The following is a 25752-nucleotide window of genomic DNA, read 5'->3' as shown; positions in this document are numbered from 1 at the left end:
CCTCTGGGAGTTCACTCTCCTAACCTCTGTAAGCCACTTTGTATTCTTTACAAGAGGGAAAAGCTGAGATATAAATGCAATGAGGCAAATACAAATACAAATATGAATCCTATGTAGCTGCATTGTGTGGGGAATAATCACGGGGATATAAAAGCTGGATCGTGGATGCACAAGATTTCATAACCAGAAGTGGGGGACCAAATCTAAAGACTGCCTCAGAGTTTTTGGGAAGTGAAAAAGCCAATGTATAAATTCTGATCTGCAGGGAGATGTAGGTCGGGTCAGTTCTTATTGGAATTCACAGAATCAAATTCCTCATGTATTCCTATGCAGACCTGTGAAAGGTGCCATGATTCACCAGTCCTGTCCATGCCAAATGAACCATATAATGAACACGACTACTGGCAAATATCTTTGTAGTGGGAAAAATGATAATTCTATTCGCTTTAATGTTAAAGCATAGCTTGGCTCATCGTGAGCAGGACAAGGATGGAAGTTCATTGAACTATGCATCAGTCTAAAGGGGAGATGCTGTAAGGCAGAAGTACTATAAGGTAATTTAGGCTACATTTCCCAAATAAAGAACAAGGAAGTGTGGCGTGAAAGCAACAATATTATTGCTAGCTCAGTATGGCTCTTTTTAACATCTTCAAGTTTAACTCTCCTCCTCGTTTTATACAGGCTGCCTTCCTTGCCACTTATGAAAGCCCACTTGAAACATCAGATTAAGGACCACTAGGCATAATAGTAAATTTTTCAAATAAAACTGGTAATTGTAAGAAATGCTTTTCATTATTTACTAAAATGCACAGTGTCTTTTTCAAGATTGATAGCTGCATCTTGTTATAGAGACAGAAAAGGTTAATTTGAAACATTAATTTATTTCCAAACTAGTTTTACTGATGAACATCTTTGTGAATGGTGTACATTTGCAATTGAAAGGCTTAGATGGATACTTTTTACATAACATATATCTTGCATATGACTGATAAATTGCGTTTGAGTGCCAGATGGTCATATTGAAGAATTTTTTTAGGTTTTTAAAGTCAAGAACAATTAGGAACATTTTAAAGCATTTACCCTGGCAAGTATATTCCTGAGTGATACTAAAAATCAGATTCCTAAAGATTTAGTCATGTTGATGAGTTATATGTTAAATATCTGTTAGCAAACAAAATCTGGTGATCAATATTTACACCATATCCAGGGCAATGGGAAAATAAGTTTTGAACTGTCAGGATGATCAATAATATAACAAGTTATTAGTTGCTACGTGAAGGAAGGAAGAACTCCATCCAGGCTTTCTCAGAAAGTTCAATACTATTTATCAATTAGTGGAATAAGTTCTGGCCAAATGATTTAGGAACTATAGATATACTATAGTTTGAAGTATTGTGAATGTCTTGGATGAAATGGGTATTGAATGGAAAACAAAAGAGAGAAAGTGTGTGTGTGTGTGTGTGTGTGTGTGTGTGTGTGTGAGAATGCTGTTGAACTCAATATTTTGAAGTAATTAAAACTAACTTTAAACCCATTGGTTTCAATAGGATATATGGGCTATTTTTTTAAATGGCTAAGGTTGCAATTCAGTTCTCATTTATCTGCAATAAGACTAATTGGACTCAGTAAGCAAGACTTACAGACATGTAAGACATTTATAGGCATGCCAGTGAGTTTACAGGACAGCAACATGTGCTACGCCAACGTAGAGAATGAACTGTTACGGTTACTCCAGAATTGCACAGTTAGGTGGATGACTCTAGAAATAATGAATTTGTAATCTCTGGTTTGCTTATTCTGCAGTAATCCTGTTAATGCCTGGTTGTGCTGGTTTCTGATTTCGTAAGACATGACTGTGCTCAATCAATCCATGGCTCAGTTAATTCTGCATTGTAGCAGTGTTCCTGGGAAGCCGGCATTTACTTGTAGAGTAACATGGAGATCGCAGCACCCTGAACCTTGTTCGTAGACCCAGTAATCAAGAAGATCCTACATAGCAATATTTAGCTGCTTTGGCTCATACCCATTGTCCACAGCGCTTTTCATAATTTTTTCTGCTCCAGTCTTCCCCGTTCTAGTGTAGTTTAGACGTGTTTGGCTGCAATTCCCATGATTCCCAGCAAGCATGGCCATCACGGCCACCACAATGAGATTTGCAGTCCAACAGAGCTGGAAGAGTGGTCTGTTCTTTTTTAAAGCCAGCTGTGCTAGAAACCAGGACTACTTCTTTGGGTAACAGATGCCTTATGTTAAAGGCATCTGTTATTGGTGTTATTGGTACTTCACTGGACCATCCCCAGATCTAGTTAATTTTATTGAATGGCACAGAACTCTAGAGGAAAAATCACCCTGCTGTCTCTCTTTATAGCATGATTCATTTTATAGACCCCTATCATAGGTTCCAGCTTACTTAAAGCCCCTAACCTTGTTAGCCCTTCTCTGAGACTCAGTGGTTATATTGACTTATTCTGGGGACTACACAGGGCTTTTCTTCTTCTTTTGAACTATGTGCAGTCTTCTCCATCCTGTTTTTGCTTGTTTTGAGCTTCATCTGCCATCAGCCCCGGCTATCACGATGAGTGGTCAGAAATCTGAGAGCTGGAGTCCAAAATATCTGGAGGGAACCAGGTTGGGGAAGTTTGCACTTACTATGGTTGCAGCTTAACTTGGATAGATGAAGTATGATATATGCTGTTTGATATTTAATCCTGTTTCTAATGATTCTTAGTGAGGCTTTAGTCTTTCTCACTGAGCTGATGTATTTAGCAAAACTTCCATTATGAGCTAAATCAAACAATGTGCCAAAGCTATGCCTGCCATGCCAACAGGCTCCCTTCCTTCCCTTTCATAATGTCTACTCCAAGTTCTCATGGTTAATGCCATCACAATTCAAGACTGTGTTAACTTTCCTCTTCTTGTCTGTCATTAGCAGACACTGGCAGGGCACAGGCAAGGGAATACAAGTTGTTGTAAAACAGGATATTGCTTTATAAATACAATTGTGCTAAGTGTTTCAGAGGAGAAAGGGGAAACGAGGTGCAGATTTGCTTTTTTCTGAAGGAATGCTTTGGTCCTTTGATCTCAAGATCTTATTTTGGAGGACAGTCATTGCCAATTTAGCTCCACTGCCTGATGTGAATTACTTGCACTTACTTTTAAGTAAGATGTTCAATTTAAATTTTGTAAAGCTTTAAGGAAATGCTGCATCCTATTGGAAAGAAGCAGTTAACACTATATTTAATACAATCTTTACTAGGTATCTATTCATTTTCTCCCTAAATTGTGCCTGTGATCAATAGGGATTTGGAATTCTTGTCGGAGGACCTGGCTTGCGTGACTATTGGAGCTTCCTGATTAAAATAAAATCCTTTTCAAAAATCAAACTCTGACAGTACATGAACATCAGCAGCGACAAACGTGAATTTTCATGCTGACCTTTATTGTATCAGAAGGGCCCAGCCGTTCACTTTCTAGTTTGCTTCTCTTCTGTCACGTGGCAGAAAACAGAAGAGCTTGGCTGTGGAAATCAATTTGAAGTTTTTCACACCACTAATCTAGTGTGACTGTGTGAAATGCATCCCTGAGCTTTTCTTTATGACTCCCAGTGCTTAGAATTAATAGCTATTATCTCTCCCCTTTATTGCCTGATGATTTCTTCCTCAACATGCAGTAATTTGCACTGGTATCTTCCGTGATTAATAGGAGCGATGCAGATGTAAGGTTCTTTTGGATTCTGTATGCATTCATCTGTGACCAGTTTGCATATTTCATTGGTGCATATGCAGCCAAGCCTGTTCTATTTCCAATACAAACTCAAAAATCTGCTGCTATGCAATGAATATGCGCGGCTAGTGTATCTCTCTCTCCCTCTCTCTCTCTCTCTCTCCCTCTCTCCCTCCCTCTCCCTCTCTCCCTCCCTCTCTCTCTCTCTCATCTGTTAAACAGTACATTGAAACTCAGCTCTTCAAGGGTCTGAATTACTTACTGAAAATAAAACGGCAAGGTACTCCTGGAAACAAATTTGGCTAGTATCAGATTGCAAGGATTGCAAACAATAGTTTCATTTTGTCTTCCAGAAGGAATGCAAAGAAATATAATGTTCTGATTTATATAAGAAGACTTTTTCCCCATAAAGAGAGTAACTTCCCCACCCTTGCTCTAGATTGAATGGATGGGTTGACAAGACATGAGAAGCTGTGCTGCAGTCATATCATTGTGGGTCTGTTGTGTCATCCAGACCCAGTTCCGGAATTTCCATTTCATTTTCATTTCAATTTACATTTCTATCCCACCCCATAATCCTTTGGCTCTCTGGGCAGTATACAAATTCAATTTCTAAATACATAATAAAACAGTATATGAAAACCAAAATGAATAAAACATAACACAATGAATCAAATGAAAATACAACAATATCAAAGAACAATACCACATATCAAACACTATCAAATATGAACAATTTCAAAATATTGCTCCCAGTATCAAAACAAATAATGCAACAGTATCGGGAACAATACAATAACAATTCTAAACCCACAATAACCCTAATAGAAAAACCCAATGTCAAAACCAATTCCTCTTCTCCCCTGAGCAGGTGCTTCCATCGCATGAACGCCTGGAGACCCACAGGTGGCAAGTTGTGGGAGCAGCAGAAGCCCCATCGCCCTGCACTGGCTGCAGCGTCAACAGCGATGGCAACGGGCAAGCAGGTGTAGGAGGTCTTGTGTCGTAGCAGTACTTTTCTGAAGGCACAGAGTGAATCAGTGAACTGTTGAAGGTTTCCACACTTCACCATTGTCCGGACCCAAGATGCTCGTTTGACCATCCTTGCGATAGAAACAGCAAAGAGTCTCCTGGCAAGACAGTGGTTGCTTCCAGGTTTTGATCGCAACTGCTCTTAGCATCCTAGCAAGAGATGCTAGGGGATTATTGCTGGCTTTATTCCCACTGGCTGAACAATAGGTCTGTCCCCCTGTTTGTTTTTGCAAAGAGAGAGAGACAGAGAGCACAAAAATGGAGGGGAGGGGAGAGGGAATTGTGGTGAAACTGTTTATTTTCATTTCCTAAGAATCTCTTGGGTCTGGAGCAGCTGGGGAGCAGCACAGGCATGGAGATGCACTTGGGAAAGCCAAGGGGGGAACCCAGCAGCAGACTAACCAGGAGGAGGCTGTGGCAGTCCGTGGGCAGGAATAAGAAAAGCACAGGGATTTCACTCCTGGGGACAGCCAGGATGCCCAACAAGGCCAGAAGGATGGAGCACGGAGCTCCATCGGTGCACGCTGTCTACAATGTGTGGACCCAGCCAGCGTTTTCTGGCTTCTCTGGTTTTATCCAGATTATTTATGTAGAAGACACTTCCCCAACTGGTGCAGGCCTCAGAGCCAAGTTGAGCCAATCTGGCCTTCTGGAGCAAGAGCCCTTTTCCCCAGCCATCAATAACTTGTTGGTTTTCCATCTTTCGAGCAGTTTTTCTCCTGCAATCTACATGGTTGAAATGCCTCTCCTAAGACTCATTTCCTGGCAGTAAGAGCTTTAAGCTAAAATGTGCTTGTTTTGCGCATGTTGGGCCTTCTCACCGATTGGAGTGCATTCCTTGAGACCGTCTCTAAAACTGCATTTGGCCTTCAGGCAGAAAGAGGACCCCCGGCCCTGCCTCAGTGCAACCACTGATCTCGCACTGTCAGCTATAAAATGATAAGCAGGGGACTCCCTGGGCTGAATCCCATTTCACCCACCCCTCGCTACCCAGCATGCTTGTTCCAACCCTACGTGTTGCATGTTTGAGCACAGCAATGGCAGCTGGTCGGAGGGATGTCCCTTAGCCTCCATTGCCCCACCATTGCCGTTTTCACTCTGTCTCTTGCAGTTCTTCAGTCTCATATTCTTTTCTGGGTAATCTGTTAAAAATCGGACAATATTACTGTGCAAGTGTAATGACTTCTTTGGCATTTTGGAAAAATGTGTTGTACCTCACTCTTCCTCAGGTGGTGTGTCTCTGGGTTATTATGACGACAACCAAAATGTGAGGCATTGCTGCTGTCAAGAAAAGCACATTTTTGGTCATTATGGCTTCTAGAATTAGGGCACAATCCTACACATGTTTAGACAGGGAGGGGAACAAGGCCTAGGACTCCCAGGCTGGGGCATACTGGGAATGACAGGTCTTTTTCCTGTTTAGACATTTTATTTATTTATTTTTCGATTTATATCCTGCCTTTTTCCTACAAAGGGCTCAAGGCAGCTTACATCATTCTCCTTCTCCATCTTATCCCCACAACAACAACCCTGTGAGGTAGGTTGGGCTGAGAGTCTGTGACTGGCCCAAAGTCACCCAGTTGGCTCCATGGCTGAGCGGGGACTAGAACCCAGATCGCCTGAGTCCCAGTCCCGTGCTCTTAACCACTACGCCACACTGGCTCTAGCAGTGTGCCTGTATAAGTAAGTCCTTGTAGGAAAAACCTTGTTGCTTCCTACATCAATGCTGCATGAAAGCTGGTATTCTGAATTAGGATGAGATGCTCCTTCTTAGCTTGATTTCATTTATCTGAGGCCTAAACTTGCTAGACCCAAATGCTCTGCTAAATCCGTTTGAGTTCTGCCTGCTACTGAGATGGTTTTCTGGTAGGAGGACTGGATTGCTCATCCCCTGGATTTGTGTGCTACCGAATTAGACAGTGGGCAGATGGTGCCTATTCTCTTTCCCCCTAGGCAGACAAGGCAAGCTGTACTGTCAGCTAAACTTTCCCAGATGTTTTTGGCAAGTTTTTGCTCAGTGAACATGAAGGTGCAAATTTATTTGCTGTTCACTGGTCCTGGCAAGCCACAGCCACTTCAGGCATGCACCTGAGCCTTTCTGTACCAGATGATTATACCCTTGAGAATACTTTGCTTAAGGCCTCTGAATATAAATTTCAGCCAACACTCGCAACCCTGAAAATACAGCAGTGGGCTTCCGTGTCTTCAGGTGAGAAACATGACGTGTGAACTGAACATAGACATAGCCCAGTGTGCACAGAAGTATCAGCTTTGTTCTCTGTTTCTCTTCTGAGATCACAGGAGAGATAAAAATAGATGAGTTGCTCTCCAGTTTTGGAAATACTTCAGCAATTCCCATCAAATTGGCTTTATTACTTTTGCCTGCTTTCTTTCTGTGAAACAGAATGGCTCTAGAGCAATGTGAACTTGTACCCTTTGGCACTCCAGGCCAGAAAGAAGTGCTTAATCTCCCTGTTGCTGCACTGGTTCAAAAAACTGGAAAGAGAAATATTGTTCTAGTACTGGCCTTCGTTGCGTGTATGGCTATCAGTGCATGAATGGCACTGTTTGGATGAAGGGTTTAGCGTGCATATATTAGTATAGTTCTGCCTTGTGCAAACTTATTTGTGAATAAGATCCTATTTCTTTGAAAGTCTTTGAAGATGCAATGCCCACATTCATGTATAAGAATATTTTCATTTTGAAGTATGAGTGCCTTCAGCCATGTATAATTTTAACATCCAATATGAAGGGGCTGTAAGAGGGCTTGTCTTTCCAATATATATGTAGTCTGAAAATAAACCGGAATGGATTCTCACACAAACAAAAGGTTATATGGCTTATCGCAAGAATTTTTTGTATGTGTGGACCTTTATATATGCAATTAAAGTAATTTTGTGTGGCAGTTAAATGTAAATGTTATATCCAAACCCTCTTAATTATGGTGGAAACTATTCTTAAGATTGCGCAAATTTGCTGTGGGTGAGCTCTAAGGACACATCTGTTTCCCATCACCCACCAGTCTTTGCTTCCCAATTTGCTGCTAATCCAAGAGGGATTAAGGTTAGAAGGAAGGAGAGGGGAACTACCACCCCTTTCCTATATCCAATGTGCTTCTGTATTTAATTGCACTGCTGCTTGGAAGGGAAAGGGGGAACTGGCTTGGCAGAAAGGCACGGAAGTTGGTGGGACCTACCAGAAATGCTCTAGCTCAAATTTTCCTTCAAAAGAGAGTGATTAAGTCTGCCTTTCCTTTCAGATGGAGCTGAAAGGCTGGCTCTACTCAAATGGGGACCCGAGTCCATTTCTAGTCTCAAGGCTAGTAAAGTCCACCAGCCCTGTTTCACAGAATGGGAGGAAGCTGTGTTTGCTTGTGGGTGAGGGTGTTAGGAAATGTATACATACAGACATTCTGAGATGTATTCAGTTGCGTCCATTTGCCAGTTAAATGAATCCCAGCTCCTCCTAGCAATTCCCACGGCACCCAAATCTCCTGAGAGTTCAAGACGATCTAGAGGAGACTTGGAGGGGCATGTTGGTACATGGAGGAGGACTAGAGGGCAATTCTAATTTGCAAGTGGACGTCTGTGTGAGATTGCATGTCTCTTATTTCTTGGGAGATAAATGGCCTTGGTGGAAGCGTCATAGCAATATTATTGCACTTCATAAAATGAGGCAATGCCACATAGATAAAAAAGAGAAAATGTGTGGGAATTTCTAAGACCTTGCTCTGCCCATGCAAACAGACTGATGCTTACTGTGCTTGTATGTTCCATATTAAATATAGATTAAACCTGACAAGCAGTAGTAAACAGCTAAATCAGGAACCTGTGTGATTGGAGGGGGCTTACGTTATCTTCAGGAAATGGCTGGTAAAACCATTTAATATGCCTTAGGCTCCTGTTTAATAATTGTGAACACTCCTTTCCATGTAAGGTAACAGGAAAAGCTCTCTGCAATGAATGTTTAATTCAGAGGCTGCCTTGCCAGCATTAGAAGTTAGAGTTATTACACTGACATTTGCAGAGTATTCTCTTTTCCCAAGAATGACACATTTTAAATAATTGGTAAATAGAGACAATACTGACTCTCCCATCCCAAAAGTTTTGTGGTCTTCAGAGCGGCAAAGTGATTCAAACCTTGCTTCATTTATTACAAACTGGCATTATTCTGACTGCCTATCTGAGGTCACCAATGAAATTAATCAGGAAAACAAGGAAATGAGCACTGTCTGCACTGGCACTATTCTATTTTCTCTTTTAATAGCCCAGCATTTGCTTCTGTTAACCCTGAACTAGGACTGACTGACTGACTGACTGACTGACTGACTGACTGACTGACTGTCTGTCTGTCTGTCTGTCTGTCTGTCTTTCTTTCTTTCTTTCTTTCTTTCTTTCTTTCTTTCTTTCTTTCTTTCTGGAGTATGATTCATATGGCTGGGTCAAATAAAACATTTTAAGTAATATGTTGATTGATTTTGTCATTGAGCCAGCAAAGCCCATATTTTTTTTTCTAATTCTAAGCACACCAGTTGTCATGGAAACTTCAGTGGGATGCACAAATGCTCAAAGAGCGGAGAATATGCTCAAGTGCTTTAAGGTGCATTTTAGGTGGGATTGTGTTCAAGTGTTGTGAGCAGAACTTTTCCCCTAGCACACAGCGTTTCTGGAACTTTCTAATCTCAGTGAGCCTGGCTCATATCAGTTTGGAAAAGGCTACACATGTCCCCGACCACTTTTACTAGACCTTTGATCTGCAGGAAAGACGGAGCAGAACTTCTGTGATCTTTATAAAGTCCATGAGAAATTGCAGCACTTTCAGTCATGCAGGGGTAACCTAGCATTTGACAAGATGCCCATGTGGGCAGACATCTTTTTTCAAATAATGTTCCTGGGACCCACAATATGAATTAGAGCCTGACCTATTCATGCTTAGCACTGTAGGAAAAAAAGGACTTAAATCAGTCTAGGTCTGGATTCAACCCAGAGTCAGCATGTGGCATCATTCCCAGTGTCACTCTTAGCAGATTTTTAAAAGATCTGACAGCTTACTACTAAAACAAAGCAACTTTTTTTAAGTTTAAAGGAAATGAAGGGAAAAGCCATCTGGCTACCTGTCAAAGAAGTACCTCCTATCCCAGAATACCTCCCACTGTGAAAGTACACCATCCTCTTGACACCTCTTGGGGTTCAGATTACCCCAGAGATCCAGCACGTCTGCAGTGGTGTGCCAACCCATTGCACAGGTGTCTGCAATGTGATATGAAGGCAGCCCTGGTGAGCCTTCCAGGATCAAAATAGTTGACGGCTGCCTTTCACATGGAGGAATGATTACGTAAGACTGGGACCATGTTGCATGCGACAGCCAACCTTTCCCCCCTGTTCTGCCATTGTCCAAGTGAAAATCTTCCTGTGTGATGTTCCGGGGAGTGAAGCTGCCCCAAAGTACCCCTTGGGCAAATGCTAGCCTGTGTGGGTGGTATCAGGATCTTGGCATGAGGGAGAAGGTGAACTCCAGTCTTGCTTGGATGCTTAGGGCTCCTTAAAGCAAAAGCACGATACCAAAATGGGATTGAACATTTTATGGATCTTCTGGTTTGCTTCACAAATGAATAGGTTACGTAATCCTAGTCCAGAGATTGGTTTTCTCTCTGACATACCAGGCAACTGGGAGTTAACAGAAGAGATTCTAGTACAAAGCCTGACAAAATATGCATTGTCAACGCATTGTTCACTTGTGTTTATCTCACCCAGATGCTGTTTCAGATGCTGTTTAATTGTCTCTGGGGAGGAATATCTTCAAAGGAGGTACAAAATAGCTGAAAAGAAACATTTTATTAGTACAAAATAGGTAAAGTCTCTCTCTCTCTCTCATACACACACACAAACTGAACTTCGCTATTAAGTATCTTGGCTTTTAAATTACAAGAATTTTAGGCAAAGTGGAAGTTTAGCTAAATCCAATGATATGCATTTAAAGACCATTCAAATATTATTTGAATGTTATTCACAATCTGCAATGTATGTGCAGAAAATACAGATTATCCACCTGAATTTCAAACACAATGAGGAGGCTGCTAAAAGTGTTAGAGGTTTTGTGAATGGGTTTGGGGAGCAGTGCAAAATAATGAACATATACCTGAATGTCTAAACTATGTTTACTCATGAGTAAGCCACAGTGCTTGTCCTTTGTAAGTTGTATTCAGTTGGTCTGTCATATTGCATCAATCGCAACAGGAGGAAGGATGTGCATCTGGCCCTGGGTATTCTGGGGTGTCAGGTGTTGTCACATCTGTTGGGAGAGACCACTTGTTGAATGCAGCCTGCTCTACTCACACACGCTCTGGGTCCTGCACCACATGGATAGGGGGACAGAGAGCCCATGTGATGTAGTGGTGAAGAGGGCAGAACTCAGGGATCTGGGCTCTAGTTCCCACTCAGCCATGGAGTTGAATTGAGCAAGCCACAGACTGTCAGCCCAACCCACCTCACAGGGTTGTTGTTATGAGGATAATTGAGGAGAGGAGAAATAGGTAAGCTGCCTTGAGTACCTTGGAAGGAAAAAAGGTGGGATATAAATATCATAAATAATAATAATGAACAATAACACAGATCAAGCACCTCTCTAGATGCGCCTCCCAGTGCATAGACTTGGGTGGGGACGATGCTGGAAAGGATGCAGTGGCAGAGAAGAGGCTAGCAGGCATGACGTCACTCTCCTGTTCACAACATTGTTAATAAGGTGAGGTGTATTGGCTGGATCTGGCTACAGTCTGAACTTCCAGCGAGAACACTATGTATCAGGTGTGATTTGCTTCCCCTTAAAGAAGCGCATCCTTTACTATAATGCATGAACAAGCTATGATTACGATCCAGTGCAACACAGGCGCCCATGTAAATTACAGCAGTCTGGCCTGAAGGCCCTCGAGCACAACGCCCTTGCAATTAGCTGGCATGGCAGGATGCCCAGAACAGCTGTTGCACCAGCTAACTTTTTTGGCAGTGTGAGGCAGTCCTTTTTGCTGGTGCATCTTAATCTACATTAGTGCTTGTGTCACGTTGCAAACTGCCTTGTGCCTGAAAAGGGGAAAAAATGTATGTCCCCAATCCAGTCAGCATCACTTTTGCTTAATGCCGATCGAAATCAATGGGGCACACTATTTGCAAACTCGTTAGTATCTTAAGGGCTGCTATTCTCGATGAGCTTTAAAATTGATTTGTTTGTTCATTTGTTTTTAAATGTAGACCAAATCTTTTATGGTGCAATAAAGTTTTTAAAAATCTGGTTATGCATAGTATTACTAAGCATGAAAAGAACACAGAAATATTCCCAGAGAAAGTTTGATTTTGTTTTTCTCCTGGCCTAGCTCTTGCACTTCAAATCCACATTTACAGACTTTTCATGAAACAGTAGAGGGTAGATTTGCATCTGGTGCTGACATACAGAAACCAGAACTCTCTTGCATGCATAGTGGCTCATCAAACTGCCAGCACACATTTCCTGACTTTTCTGGGAATAAGCAGTGGGATACCATTCTTCCAAAAAGATGCTCTACTTAGTGTGTGTCTGTAAACATGGAGGGTATAAGGTAATTCATGCTGAAGTTTCGAAATTCCCAATGGAAGGGGGAATAGTCTTGTGTTTACAAAAGCAAGCCAGGCAGGGATTGGCAACTTGAAAAAACCCAGAAACATTCCCAGAATAAGTTTGATTTTGTAACCTTGGCAAAGTTGTAGTACTTTAAAATGTGGCAGGTGGTGAGGGCTTTTGGCTTGTCTAATCAGGCATCTTCCTGTTACCCACCTGCTGTTCTTACAAGAGTCCCAGATGTTCTGTGAGGAGGTGAAGAGGGGATGGTTAACAGGACAGGAGGAGAAGCCGCCCTATTGCCAACTTCAGTGGACGATTTAAAGGTATCTGAATTGTGTCTGAATCATAGGCTGGGAACCCTAAGACAGACCTCATTTGAGTTTGATATCCCAGGTTAAGATGTAAGCATAACTGAGCTAATTTTTCTTCGAGTAAATTTCCAAAGTGCAACGTAATTCCCGCTGGACCAAATGTAAGGAGATAAAAGGGTTTAGCAACATGGTGTGATTACTTGAAAATGAAATATCCTGAAATTCTTTGATGAGTAATTCTTAATGCAGTGATTAACTCTGAAACTAATCTCCTCTGGTAGATCCAGTCGTGTTGTTTACAGTATGCCACTTGTCAATTAGATCTGGGTCAATCTAATTAGCCATGTACAACTTTTATCTCTTCAAGTCTTCCAGGTTGTCACAGTTTTTGGGCAAAAGAAAACTAAAATATTCTTATGCTCCAAAATACCTTTTGGCTGGACAGAGAATTTTAGAAAGTCAAATGTGACTGTGGAAGATTGCAGTCCAGTTGTCACAAGTAAGATTCCTTTGACGACGGTGAGCTTGTTAGGGAAAGAACTAGTTAAAATGGTTTCCGTGTAATGCAAGTAGCTGCAACACTGATAAAATGAAAAGTAGAGTGGAGATGGCAACAATAAGTAGTCTAATATATGAAGCGATGTTACTGGGATTCGTGAGCTCCCAAGAGGTGTTTAAAGGGCTCTCTGCTTCGATTAAAGCTAGTGGGATGGAAATTGAGGGCAGCCAGCAGCAGTTCACAGAGTGAGGTCTTTATTAAAGGACTTCAGCTGGAAGTGGTGGGAAATTGTATCCCATTAACTTTCCTTTTGCTTCCTTGTCAGTTGGATTATTTCTTCACCATATATTGGACTCACAGCATTGCTAAAATACAACACAAAGATGCAGCATAAAGGTGATAATTAAGCAGGTTTCCATTTTCTGTTCTCAGTTCTGTATTCATGAAATACACAGCTCATTTTGGCAGAGTCCACATTCGAGTCCTATGACTGAGACTTCTGTCACTTCCAGCTGTGTCATCTTGGTTTGTACCCACTGAACTCTCCCTATTGACCTGATTCACAGGACACAGCAGCCTACCCATAAGGCCTGTTACACTGTGACTTGTTCAGCTCTGATCCCAGAACAATCCATGGCTTTGGGTTTTTCAATGCAGGTAGATTAACCATACTGGGTTACCTTAATGCGCCAACAGGCCCATTAAGGCGATCATGTGACTGTTGGCAAAGGAAGCAGGGAGAATGCCACCATGAGGGTGGCCAGTTCCATAGCCAAAGGTGGGCTAGAGAGGGCTGCTCCCCTAAATTTTTTCTCTCCCCATTTTTTTTTACAAACAAATAATTAGAAAACGGTTTACAATTTTACTTTCAGAAGTCCGGAAAACCAGAAGAACTGTCCCCCAATTGTTGGCAACTCCCCCCAAAACCTTTAGATTGGCTATAAGGCTGCAACTGGCACATTACCAAAAAAGAGGACAGGATGGGACACAGGTCTACATAAAATTGCCATACGCTAATGTATTTGTATACATGCAACTTTTGGAAATAAGGTAATAGAAATGCTCTGCATCACTGTGACCAGGTGAGCTGCCCCAGGTGCTCTCTGCGGACGGGCAGCTTCAGGGTCCATCCTTTTGCTCCCTCTTATAGCTCTTTAACTCTAAGCCGAACTGGAAATAGACAACCCTTCGAATAGGCAGCATGTTCAGCTAGAGCAGGTGGGAGCAACTCGTGACCCTCTCAGTGTTTTGGCCTACGCAGCTCCCATGAGTGTTCACCTGTGGCTGTGCTGGTAGGGCAGTTGGCCGAGGACAAGCCTCGGAAGCCTCGGGTGGCACTCAGTGGGGAGCACGGTAGACACAGCTGCTGATGGCAGAGCCAGATGATTCTCCAGGCCTTACGCTGCTTACCTGGCAGAAATTCAGTGTCAGCAGTGAAGTACGAGCGATCAGTAATGATGTAGCCACAGAGGCCCAGGCTGTTCAGGCACGGCTTTTGCATGAAAGCACTGACCCAAGTGCAACCATCCTCTGGAAAGAAATATGACAGGTTCCTTTGCTAGCTTTGTGGCAATCCTATCATTCCATTATTTGAAATGCTCACCATTTAGTACCACTGTGTGCTGAATCTGAATAAACGTATTGCCATTGGATATACTGAGATGCCAGTAGACGGATGGTCTATAAAAGCTTTAAAACAAACAAACAAACAAACAAACAAACAAACAGTGCACTGTGTAATAACTAATGCACTTGTATTTCATACAGAAAGCATATTTAATGAAGCTGGATGACTCACTTCTGCTCCTCCTGTAGAATAATACTAAAGAACTAAGCTGCTATTTAATTTTTTAAAAATAGAAGTCATGAAAAACGTGTCTTTGTAAGTCTATGTATGTGTACTATTATATATGCAATATAATGATACTTTTCCCTCTTGTAGCCTGATCCTTATGATGCTGCTTTTAGCTGTGGGAAAATAAACACATAGCCGAAGCAATGTTCTCTCCTGTTTGCCAGGTAAATGTCTTTATGGCCGGCGGAGTTTTGTTCTTTTTTAGAGCAAGTGGATCAATGTTTCTGGTCTTTTTCATATTTGTTCACATAAGACTCCCATAACATCCATTATCTGCATTAAGCTCTAATAATAACAACAAATCTGAATGAAAATCTGCAATTGAAACACCTAATTTAAAGATGAAATGCTATAGATATTTTCTCTCAAGATAAATATTTCTGGAGTGTTACGTCTTGAACAATGTCTTTTAACTATATTTCCAAGCTGTGAAGTACAACAAAATATTTCTAAGGTATGAAAGCCAGCATATAATTAAGTTCTGATCTGCTCATTAGTCTGGGAGATGCAGATCAGGTTAATTCATATAGGCATTTGTTAGAATCAAGGCCTCAGTAGGGCTTCTGTTGGTTTTCCTAGCAACATTGTGGTTCTAAAGCCCACCAAATTGAGTATAATCAGATTCCTTTCCTCACTGCACTGTGTCTTCGCAGCGTGTTGTGTTCCACCAAGCTGAACACGGCCTACTGGTCATAGTGCCAAAGTCTATTTTCTTGCATTATGTTGAATGGTGAGAATTAGGGTGGACAAAAGGAAGGACTTCTTCCCATGGAATGGGTACCACAAGATGTGAAGAGGGCTGCTAACTGAGATGGTTTTAAAATGGGATTAGACAAATTTGGGGAGGATAAGGCTACCAACGGCTGCTAGTCACAAAGGCTATAAACCAGGGTGGCCAGACTTGCTCAATGGAAGAGCCACATACGGTGAATGTCAGATGTTTGAGAGCCACAAGTGGGTGGAGGTGAGCGAGAGGTGGGCTCTGAACATCCATTGCTAGGGAACAACAGCAGGTGAGGGCTATTGCCCGCATGTCCTGCTTGTAGACCTTCCAGATCATCTGGTTGGCAGTCCTGTGCATCTGGCATGGCTGTTCTTGAGCCAGCCAGTGGGCAAAGTCATCCTTGGAAGAAAATGGATTTTGGAACTGTCTGTCTATGGTTTCCATGGGGCCAAATCTGCCCACAATAAGACTGTGCTCTCTAGAAGGTAAAGCCTGTTGCATTTGCTAGAAATACCATGTGATTATTAAGTTTGGTGTTTTCTTTCTTCCACCAGGGCTTGTGATTCACAGCACATTTTCCAGGGAATGTAGGTCCAAGTTCAAGGGGCACTAGTCAGAGAGCCGAGAGGAAAGTAAATGAGTTGAGACAAAAGGTGAGAACATACGGATGTTCCTCTGGGAGCCCAACATCAAATTTAAACGGCAGCTATCAATAGAATTTCTCTACCATCAGGTATACGGAAATTGTTGCAAGTACTGAGAATCCAGTTATTACTAAGGATGGATCCCTGTTTGTTGCAGGTGACCAGCTGCTAATACAGTAAAAGCTTTTGATAGAAAACATTGATTGCCTGCTTTGGTGTTCTCCCTACCAGCACTGACCAATGTAACCTGAAAGTTCTGAAACTGGAGACAAAACTTTTCTATGGGAAATAAATACCAAGAATAACAGATTAAAAGAAAGACGAAATAAATTACAAATTTTTATGTTGACCAGGCACAGCACTGGTCTTCTTGAGCAGCTGTGATTCCTCATTCAGTGAGTGGATGGTGCCCCATGCTCCACTGTCAGAAACGCAGCAATGACAAAATCCTTTTATTTTGGGATGGCAACCAAGTTGAAGAACATACTGTTGTTATAACAATAATAATGCACATACAGCAGGACCCCTGTGTTCAATGGTTAAGTTACCACATTTTCACTTAACTGTGGTTGAGGTCAGTCTGAAAGAGAAGTCATAAAGTGCCAAAGAGAAGTTGTAAAGTTGTATAATGAATCTTCTATCTATGAAATTGCAAAAAGAAGAAGAAGAAGAAGAAGAAGAAGAAGAAGAAGAAGAAGAAGAAGACGAAGAAGACGAAGAAGACGAAGAAGACGAAGAAGAAAAAGAAATGTATACGCACAGTAGATACATATAGTATTCACTATGGTTTCAGGCATCTCCTGGGGGACTTGGAACCTATCCCTGTGGATACAGGGATCCTGCTGTATTTCAACAAAGGCACCTCAAATAGCCATACATTTACCTATTTGTAGATTACTCCTAAAGGCTCATTCAAAAATGACAGCTTAATTAATTCCTTCACCCATTGTGTTATTATAGGTGAATGTTATCTTTCCAGTGTTTTAATATTAGCCTTTTTAGTTGTCAAGAGGGCACAGAAAAGCCATTTATATTGACCCTGTGTTAGACTCCCAAGAGATGAGTAGATAATTCAAACGTACATGTGTATTTAATTTTAAAGCAAATATTTATTTGAATTATAGTCTCCTCCTTAAGGAAAGCTGCATTTGGCATTGCCAACACAAATGGAAAAGAGAAGCATTAGCAGCATTGCACTCCATTAATTGGCTGATTTAGTTAAACCTTTATTAAAGAGATGTGGCATCCAGTATACACGAAACATCAATTTTTGCTGAATTAAGTATTGCCTGAGATCCATAATCCTTTGTGAAGCAGGCAATAATGACAAAGTCTATTAGTTGGGCAATAGGAGTGTTCCAGTTCATTATTCCAGACTTGCTTGAGACCCTGTGTATCATACTTATTCACCCAGACGTAATATTTAGTATACATTTTAGGCCGGTGTATTTTTTTGGCCTCAGTCAATGCTTCTAATAACACAGGTGGCTCTGAAACCGTAAAAGCATCAGGGCCAAACCTAGATTTTAACAAATGTTTCAGTTACATGTATTGCCCTGCAGCCATACCCAATGATTTATACTAAACCTGCAAAGCAGAGAATAGTAAAACAATTATCATTAGGACTGACAAGTTAATCCAAAGTAAAACACATCCTGTCCATCCAGTACAACCCAACAAACATTTTCTTGCCATTTTTAAAATCTGGGTTTCCCCATATAGTCAATTTTGCATGTGAAAAGATGTTAAACTGCAGTTGACAAGAACGTTTGACCAACAGTTCTCTGGTTGCCACTACTGAAGATGGCACAATATCTACTTTGGTACTGGCCCTACTTGCAAGGGCCCAATGCAATCCACTTGGGAAGAAGATCCAGAAATGAACATTTCAAACCGCAGAGAGGATTGTGGAAAAAATTGAGTGCCAGTTGGTAAATAGACCTGATGGTATGAAGAAAGGTCAGGGAAGCCAAATACACCCTCGTGTATTTATTTGTGTATTACATTTATATCCCACCTTTGTTCCTTTCAAGGAACACAAGGCAGATTACCCTGTCAGGTTGCATGGGCTGAGAAAGTGTGACTGGCCCGAGTTGACCCCCGTGGCTGAATGGGGACTCGAGGCCAGATCTCCTGGGTCCCAGGCCTGCTCTCTTTACCACTACAGACTCTCAGTGGATTGGAAGTTGATCTTTTTCAAGGATAGTTACGTTACAGTGGTGCTGCATAAGAACTTATGAAACAAAGCATTAGACTTCTGAAAGCAGTCGCCCGATATAAATCAAGGAATACCACATAAACAATTCAAGGCACTACATTCATTTTAAGTGTATTCACTCTGCCCCATAAACTTAACTTAATGCTCCTTGAATTCTCATTAATTAGCTTACTTAGATTTAACTTAATGTGATACGTTTTATGGAACAAGAACTCCCAGATAAATATCAAATTCACCAGAGTCTGAATTGCCAATTAGATAACACAACATGGGGGTATTTTATCTCCAACAGACATGAGTTCCAACTTGGACCAGTTAATAGAATAACCAGATAAGTGTTGAAATCATATCCAAGCCAGGACTGATAACTAGAGACCCAAAATAAACAAAATAATACCATTGGCATCAGAGTGCTGATGAAATAGAACCAGTGTAAAAAATGGGTTGGTGAAGTTTTAGTAACTAGACAATTTGAATAAGCTTTATACTACACAGTTGGAAATCCATCTGTACCAAGTGCTTTTCCCATTTTCATATGTTATTGTTCTGGTGATTTCATCACTCAGCAAGGCACCATTAACAACTGCCTTTGAAACATATCTAAATATAAATAGAAAATTAAGCTGAGGAAATAAGTCAATGCCATGGTCTGATATTTCACAGGCACTAATGTAAAATTGTGATTTTTTAAAAATGAACATTTATATTTTTAGGATAGGTACGTACCTTATCACTATCATCTTTAATTGTTGAAGTAGCAGTATTTTACTGGGACATTCACTATTTCCCCAGTATGTCTGTCTTAAACAAGTTTGTTCAGATTCTCCCTTCTGTGGAAAAATAAAATCCAGCTCATATTTAACATGTTACACCTCTTGATCAAGATGTGGATTTGGAAAGATGGGAAACTAACATGCAAGAATTTTAAACCTAACGCTTAAGTCAATTTGCTGCTTCTTTTAAAACATATTTTATAAGAAGCATAAGAAATAATTTGACTCAACTTAAACTTTGCAAGCCACCCATTCAGGGCAGCATGAAAGTACCTGCATTATTTTCAAAATGTTTTGGTAACTCAGCAAGAATCATCCTTTAACAAGGAAGCCTTAAAGCAGCAAAAACCAGTGGGGCTGTGACTATTTTTAGGTAGCAAATCCAAACAAAGCAGAGGATGGCCTGATATTACCAATGTTTCAATCTTACAGCTTCTGATTTGTCATAAAAATGATGTGGAAACTGAAAAAGAATTCAAGTGAAAATAATTATTATGGACAGATTGTATAAATGTATAGCCCCATTCATCTGGCAGCATGGTTCTCCGTGGGTCAGCCAAGCTAAATTCTGCTATATAGGCCCAAATTTCAAATTTCATCATTACTTTCCTCATAAAGGCAGGTATACTCCTGTCCAAAAAAATGGATCTAATATCTCATTAAAACCCATTCCCACAGCACATAATCATTCTCCATATCAAACAGTTTGCATCAAACATTCCTTAAAGATGACCGGAGAGTAATTGAGAGGCCCGTAAGCATTAATCAAGAGGCAGTACTTTCGCAGTGTGCCTTCCAACCAGAATAAAAAGTGAACCATTGGGATCAATAATGGTTTGTTGAATTGAAAACAAAAATGTTTATGTTTTAAGATTGCTACCCCCTTAAAGCTGGTGGAAGTAGCCATTGAATAAACTCTCCCAGTCTCTCATCAGCTGCCATAATGTGTGTTTCATGTAGAAAAGCCTAATCAATTCTATATTCCTTTAATTTAGAAAGTACTTTCTTCTGTTTAGTTGGATTCTGCAGCCCTTAGATTTTCCAATAAGTTACTTTAAATAAGAAAATATTAGGCCTAGATTCTTTGCCCTTGTACATATACAAAACTAATCTTTCCTACCAAAAAATCAGTTTCAAAAGATTTCAACATATAGCTTATGGCTACAATATGTTTCATAACGTTGTGATTGTGACCCACATCTGTATAATAATAAAGAACTGCACAGTGTAAAAGGAAAAACAAGTAAATGAAACCTGTCCAAAACAAAACAGCAACAAGAAGACAAAATCAATAAAGCAAAGCGAAACAAAAAAAAATGGCTTCTAGCTAGACAGCACCACAGTCTATCACGGTCTGCCCCTACTCATTCATCAGTTTTATCACTGATTATTAAGACCAGAAATACCATTAATTAACCTTAATACTGTCTAATTAACAGAAAGAGAGAGAGAGAGAAGGGGAAAGGGTGGGGAGAAGGGTGGACATGAGAGTTAAGAGATAGGAGAGAAGGGAAAAAAAGTCAAAACATAGCAAAGGAAGAAGGAAGATGACCAAACGCCTGGAATGTTATCTGCTCAAAGCATGCAAACCATGGCTGAAGTAACTTGCCTCTGTGGGTGGGAAGGCACCCTTTGCTGCTCTGCCTCCGGCAGCCAAATGTTAAAAGCCTCCTAGCCACAGATTTCAACTAGGAAGGGAGGGAGGGAGGGAGAATGGCTCAGACTGGTAGGTTAAAGATGCGTGAGGAAGCTAGAACTGGTAACGTAGGAGGATTTTTTAAAAATCTTGGCAGGAAGGAAAGTGTCATCAAGTTCCGTACTGTATTTGTAATATCAGCCGGCTGTGCACTACTGGAAGCTTGCAAGCAGAAAGATGGTGCTGCCCTGTTATTTATTTATTATTTATTTATTAAAACATTTTTATGCCGCCCCATTCGCCGAAGCCTCGGGGAGGCTCACATCAATAAATTAAAATAATTATAATATAAATTAAAATATAAATATAAAATTAAAATTAAAATACTCGTCCAGCTCATCTGGCATCAAGTTTCTGAACACAGAGATGTTCTTGAATTGTGCTTGTAGGAAGGCAGGACTTTGTGAAGCAGCTGGAAGCATTTCTGAGCAGGACGGGCTGGGGAATGGCATGGCAGGACTGGGCCGGTTGGATAGAGAGCCACCGTCGTGTCGTGGTTAGATTGTTGGACTGGGGATCTGGGAGCTCCAGGTTCTTAGTCCCAGCTCACTGGGTGACTTTGGGCCAGACATTCACTCTCAGCCCAACCTACCTCACAGGGTCGTTGTGAGGAAAAATTAGGAAGGGGATTATGTAAGCCATCTTGTCCTTGAAAGGAAAAAAGGCAGGCTATAAATAAGCAACTAACTAACTAAATTTAGGTGAACTGATAGTACTCCCACTTTAAGGGCACCACTTGCACATGATTTTAAGTGAGGAAAGATGAATAGAAGAATATTCTGTGAATTAGGTTCACATTTAGACTCATAAGGCCTGACATTTGAAAATGGTTTGCTTGCTTTCTTAGTCTCCTTGACTCATACAGGTTTCTAGAGGTATTCTGATATCATAAAACACATAGATGGGGTCATGTGCTTGTTGGGAGGTTAAATTTAGGCTGAAAAGTATTAAAAGGAACTGAAGCACAATAGGGAATGTGGGGATTTTTTTTGGAGCCAAGAAGTGATTAGCTGGTATCACAAAGCCCATTTTTCAAAGGACTAATACACTTGGAACATGCCATGTTGACCTTTGAATAACATCATTTTACCTACAAGGGAAATGGTTGATAAAGGAGGTTCAGTTGTCATATAGGCAGTTGTCTTTATACACTTGTTTCTGATAGACCTTGACTGTCAAAAACAAAAGGAGGTCACTGGGGTTACCCAGACTTGCCTCCTTTTTTAATTTTAGTTTTAAAGGTCTGTGCAGTATGTGTGACAATGGGCACATTCACATGATACGTTAAACCACTCTGAGAATAGGTGCCTATAATACACTGCAATCCAGATGTTCATATAATAGGTTCTTCTCCTTCTCCCTTCCTCTTGGTCCTCCAACTCTTATCCCAGTGTCTTTCACAGCAGTACCATCATAACCCCTACAACATATTCCGATCACTACCGCTTTCCATTTACTGTCAGTTTTTTAAAGGAACTTCAAAAAAGTGCAATTAGGGTCCTGTTTTTTCCAGCCTCTTAAAATTGAGTGACTTTTAAAATGATTATTTTGTTCATTTTATATAGTAGTGCAAGTGCACACTTATGGCTATCTGATATGTGTAGTATTGCCTTGTCACTGTTCTTGTAAATTTATGTATTTCATTATATACCGTCCCCTAGCTGGAAAAGGCTCTCTGGGTGATTTACGAGGTTAAGACATATAAACAAAGATGGAACTATCCATATCACAATAAAAACAGTAACAACCACCAATAAGCAACAATAGTAAAAAAAATCCCAAGACAACTAGTTAAATCAGTACATGGGTACAGCAGCAGCAGCATCTAATAAAACCGTAACAATTAAAATACCTGGAAAATAAAAAGGTTTTCACCTGGCACTGAAAGAAAAAGAGTATGCACCAGGCAAACTTCTCTGGGGAGCTTATTCCAAAGATGATTTAAGCTGTAAATGGAAGGTGTGACGTTGAGGAGGTGACATACATGGAAATTGACGAGGAAGGACTGCACATATGCTCATTTGTGCACAGTTGCCAGCTGTCAGTTGCCTAACTGTCGACTGAAAAGTAAAAGAGAGAAAGCAGCAAAGGTAGGTGCACCAAAGGGGGTGGTGACAATATCACCTCCTTAGCAATGTGATCCTCCAGTTTCTAAGAGCTGAACTGACACTTCTCACTGTCTTCTACCTTTTCAACATTTCTCCATGTTTGAAGCTCCTGCAATGCCTCATTTTCAAACCATTTGCTTCTGTCGTCACTGCAGGTAATACTGTTGCCAAGCTCTTTTCGTGCACCTACTTTTGGCACCTTTACTTTTCAGTTGATCTCTAAGCAATTGACAGCCAGCAGCTGGGCATGAATTACCCTATATGCAGTCTGTTACATCCTCCACTTCATTTTGAAAGTGGAAACATACCAGGCCATTGGCAAGGAAAGACAGCCATGCGTGTGCGCTTGTGCCCCTGCATAAGACTAATCAAATAAATATCACAAAATGTTACAGTTTGCTAGAGCTGAAAAAGAAAGGTGGCAAAATAGTGAGGACTGCCAGTTGGGCATCATGTGCCAGTTGGGCATCATGTGGTTTTGCCACTGGCAGCGGCCAGTGCAAACGGCTCCACAGACTTTTCCTGCTTCTGCTGGGTGGCTCGTTAATGAAATCCCACAATGCATGGTGCAGTCGGCTCAACAATCCCTAGAACAAGCCACGGGTTGTCTGGCTTTGTTGCCAGAAAGTAACCCACCCTGTGGGAACTGGCCTAGGCTTAGATAAAACGACAACCCACGGTAGCCCGGTTGCTCCTGATGTGTTTTGTGCCATGCAGTCAATGCTGGCATAGGCAGATGGCTTGTCTCGTTCCTGTGCAAACACCACCAGGCGAACTGCCTGCCCCCTTGTGCGCTATTTGCAGCAATAAGTCTAGCAGGAATCTACAGTAAATTCCCACTTCATCATGTGCACAGATGTCATCTATTTGCTTGTGATGGGGCAGCTGGAACCACATTTCAGTTCGCTGTGGAATTTCGCTGCATAGCTGCATCAGACTGATGCATGACTCATTTGCATTTGTGAACTATCTTGGTTATTTGATACATTCTCCAAAAGTTTGCTTTCTTAGTGGTAATTAGTAGTTTTGTAGAAAGGGGACCCAACTCTCTCAGGTTACAATCTTCCCGGATGGATTCTTCAGATTTAGGGGAGGAAGTGGAGGGGCAGAGGTGGGTGGATGACTTTGCAGTTTCAAGATTACAAAATGAGTGAGAACTAAGCTGCTTTGGGAAAGAGGAAGACACTTCAGAACAGGGCGGGAAGGAGGCTGAGGGAGAGTTCCTTGACCCTCTAAGGAGACAACACACAAAGCAGGTGTGTGTCTGAAGAAGTGTCTGCTGTCCCATGGTAAATCAAGCAGCAGGATTACCATGAGTGTAGAGTTGCAGTCTGTTCTGTAAGGGAGGGAACAGCAGGAGGCTTCGGTTTGGATTCGTTCCTTTACACAGGCAGATGCTTCTGCAACATCCCCAACAGAATGCTACTTTGATTGTGCTGTTCTGTAACCCGAGGAGCTCAAATATCAAGGACTGTGCTTCGAAGGATTCGTTCAAATCTGCTTGAGAGGGGAAAGTGGGGGAGAGACCTGCTCATGACAAGTTTCAGCTGAGTTTCTGAAAACAAGTAGCCTTGTTTATATTTGCTGTAGGTATTTACAACTTCTGCTGTTAGCTATATGCCAATTTGTTTCTGAATCTGCCTTGCCCATTCTGAAATCCAGGGAGCCGGGTCTCTTAAGGCAGGGGTGGGCAGAAGATAAATCACCAGATGTCTTCAACTTGAACTTCTGAAAGTCCCTGCCAGCATGCCAGAAGGGACTTCTGGGAGCTGGAATCCAAGATATTTGGAGATGTACCCGCTACCCATCCCCATCTTAAAGTGACATCTTGAGGCTGGCTTGGGGCCAGGCAAGTTGTGCTGTGCGGCACTGAATATCTTCAGTCAATGCGACGGTCTGCCGTGCAGTGCACATGGGTGCGCAACACACACTCAGTTATGCAGCCCGTAGAAGGGAAAGGCATGTGCAAAGCATCTGTCATTGACAGTCCAGGCAAGTTCAACTCCAAAGTGGATGTGAGTCAGGGCTGAATAAATCTGACAAAGGACAAGCAGAAAATTGACTAGATTCATCTTGAGGCTGTGCTTCATTCTGAAAGAAGGATGAATGAGGAGGCAGACATGCGGGCAGGTTCTGTGTTCAATCTGGCAGACAGGTCCTGTCATTTCTTTGCAATTAGGTGATGGATGGAGATTTCAAGCCACCTTCCCCTCGTCAAAGGAGGCAAGCATTCCTCACCATCCTTTTTCTTTTCTGGGGCTGTCACTTCCCAGGCTTTATTCTGGCTGGCCTCATGCTGTGCTTCTTAGTGCTAGCCTAATAAGCCGGGTTGGTGTGATCCGGTCTAAGACTGTCAAGGGATTTACTGGAGGATGGTTGTCTGTGCTTGCTAGACTCTCACCTGTGAGAGACCATATGCTAAATATGCATGAAGGCTTGCCTGTTAGCAGCATCTCGAGCATTTTATAGTCCAAGCTTGACTTCGTTTCAATATACATGACTGTCAGTGACCTGGGAAGTCACAAAATTCTGCATCTGCCTTGGTGCCCCAGCCCCTGTGTGCTCAACCTGGGTATTTG

General features: G+C 41.5%; 1 protein-coding gene across 1 annotated transcript in view; it reads left to right on the top strand.

The window, feature by feature from the left end:
- The window catches only part of GALNT18 (polypeptide N-acetylgalactosaminyltransferase 18), a 332287-nt gene that overhangs the window by 51063 nt on the left and 255472 nt on the right, over positions 1-25752 (top strand). The gene's annotated exons all lie outside the window — the stretch shown is intronic.

The sequence above is a fragment of the Varanus komodoensis genome, unplaced genomic scaffold (assembly GCF_004798865.1).
Source record: "Varanus komodoensis strain SLA01 unplaced genomic scaffold, ASM479886v1 scaffold16, whole genome shotgun sequence".
NCBI lineage: Eukaryota > Metazoa > Chordata > Lepidosauria > Squamata > Varanidae > Varanus > Varanus komodoensis.
The sequence above is the reverse complement of the archived record's forward strand: the minus strand, read 5'-3'. Positions and strand labels throughout refer to the sequence as shown.